The following is a 2,675-nucleotide window of genomic DNA, read 5'->3' on the forward strand; positions in this document are numbered from 1 at the left end:
CAAGAAAAGCCACTGCAATGAGAAGCCCGCCCACCCAAACAAAGAGTAGCCCCCACTCGCCGCAAGTAGAGAAAGCCTGTGCGCAGCAATGACGATCCAATGCAGCCAAAAATAAACAAACAAGATAAAAATTGGGTTTGTTTTTATATTATTAACCTTTCAGAGTTTCTGAATGTATATTCTGGATACATGTCCTTTATCAGATATGTGTAACAAATATACTTTGTCCTGATGCACTTTTGAGACACTCAAGTGGTTAGAGCTAATGAACAGAGGAAGGTTCTGGGCTGGTGATATGAAAATGTGACTTAACTGGTGTGTAAATTGAAATTGAAGACATGGGCCTGGGTCTGATTGCCAAGGAAGAAAGCAGAGAACTGAAAGAAGAGATAGCTTAAGGCTGAGTGTTTAGGAATAACAAAATTAAACAGCCAATGGAATGGGATGAGCTAGAACAGGAGATTGAAAAAGAGGTGTCACAACTGTAGGAGAAACCCAGGAAAGAATGAAGCCACAGAAGAAGAGAAAGGAGTGTTTCAAGAAGAAAGGAATGTTCAAGAGTGCTGGACGCATTTGAAAGATCGAATAAGATGAGGCCTGAAAATTAGATTTAGAACAGATTTAGAACATGGTGGTCACTAATGACCTTAGCAAAGCTATTTATGTGGAGTCACAGAGCAAGGCCGGTGTTCACACCATACCTAATGACACAGCCATGACACTTAATATTGGAATGATTAAGTATCGATTGGTGAATGGCTACCACCCCAGCCCACTGGCTGTTTCCCTGGCTCACCCTTGGACCTCCCCATGATCCAGTAGCAAAGTCAACCTCCCAGCCAGCAGGAGATCTTTAGGATTCCGCTAGAATCTCTAGGACTCTGCTAGAACTCTGGGAGCCCAGAGCAGGGCTCTGCTAGGGAAGATGCTTCCTGTCTGCAATGTAGTTGGGTGTCCTTCTCCCCAACCCCGTGTCTCATCCCCCTGGGACTCCATGCACCATTATTCATGTTTCAGACCCAAGAAAGTTGTATCTGGGGTGGCATCCCCGACCTTGTCCTTCCATCTGCCCAGCTGCACTGGGTCAGGATTGGGTCAGACAGCCATGTGCTACTTCCGGGACTTAGGACCTCACATCCTTACCTATTATTGTAGGGGCAATGAAAGTGGCAAATAGATTTTCGTTCATTTTGTTTCTCAAGGGGTAGACTGTTTTTGTACTTTGGTATGTATTGATTCTGGGTTCGAGTAGTAAGTGTACTTTGAGATTTTTAGTTGAAATATAGTAAACAGTGCTAGAAATATAGCTAAAATGCTAATGAATCAAGCTGATGTGTCTAATTGCGGCATACCATTAAGGAGAGTCTTAGCCCTCAGTCTTTAACTTAAAAGGTTAACGCTACCTAGCTTCTTAATGAACTTACAGCATTGATGCAGATCATTTTTCAAAGTATTTTAGGGGTCCTAGTTCAAGGACAATAGGCATGAAGCTATGATTTGACCCACAGTCTCTGAATACTGTCCATAATACAAACCTGGTTGTGTTGATATTAGGGTTGTTTGATTTAGGCGTCCTGGGATTGCGTCTGTTTTTAGGCCTAAGGAAGGTATGGCTCGTGAGTGTAATACATCTTCGGAGGAGCTTAGTATTTGGATTGTTATCTCTATGGGTAATACTACTCGGTTGTCTACTTCTAGTAGTCATAATTCCCCTGGTTTTAAGTCTGATTTTGGGATTATATAGGAGTCGAAACTTAAATCTTCGTAGTCAGTGTACTCATAGCTTCAATACCACTGGTGACCTACAGTTTTTACAGTAAGAGATGGGTTATTAATCTCATCCATCACATAGAGGATTCATAGTTATGGCAGAGCAATTAAAATCTAAATAATAGCTGGTAAAACCGTCCAAATGGTCTCTACTTCATGTTCGTCTATTGTGCTGACATGTGTTAGCTTAGTTGTTAACATTAGTGAGATAATAGAAGGACCAGGGAACTAATTAAAAAGACAATTATTAGTGTGTGATCATGAAAGTGTAGTAATTCTTCCATGATGGGTGATGTTGCATCTTGAAATCCTAGTTGGAAAGGATGTACCATCCAGATATACAGGATTTTCACCTGTGACTTAACTTTGACAAAGTTATATAATTTTTTACTAATATCTCATTTATAGAGAAAGACATAATGGCTATGGTGTTGACCTGAAACCAGTAGAAGAGGGTTCGATTCCTTCCTTTCTTAGTCATTTTAGGTTAACATAAGGAGGTTCTTCAAATGTGTGATATGGTGGAGGACATCCATTTAATCACTCTAAATTTGTGGTAGTTAATTCTACTGTTAGGACTTCTCATTTGGATGTGAATGCCTCTCAGATAATGAAAATTATTAACATGACTGCTGTTAGTGAAATGAATGAGCCTATTGATGCAATAGCATTTCATGTTGTATAGGCATCTGGGTAGTCAGAGTATCGTCGAGGTATACCGGATAGACCTAAGAAATGTTCTGGGAAGAGGGTCATGTTGACACCTACAAATATGATTACGAAGTGGATTTTTGCTCATGTCAAGTTGAGTGTATACCCTGAGAATAGTGGGAATCAGCGCACAAACCCTCCTATTATAGCGAAAACAGCCCCTATTGAGGGTACATAGTGAAAATGTGCAACTA

General features: G+C 40.6%; 1 pseudogene; it reads right to left on the bottom strand.

Annotated features, from left to right (window-relative positions):
- Positions 1–1,438: 1,438 nt before the first annotated feature.
- Positions 1,439–2,102, bottom strand: LOC116749729 (annotated as a pseudogene).
- Positions 2,103–2,675: the final 573 nt, after the last annotated feature.

The sequence above is a fragment of the Phocoena sinus genome, chromosome 2, assembly GCF_008692025.1.
Source record: "Phocoena sinus isolate mPhoSin1 chromosome 2, mPhoSin1.pri, whole genome shotgun sequence".
Lineage (NCBI taxonomy): Eukaryota > Metazoa > Chordata > Mammalia > Artiodactyla > Phocoenidae > Phocoena > Phocoena sinus.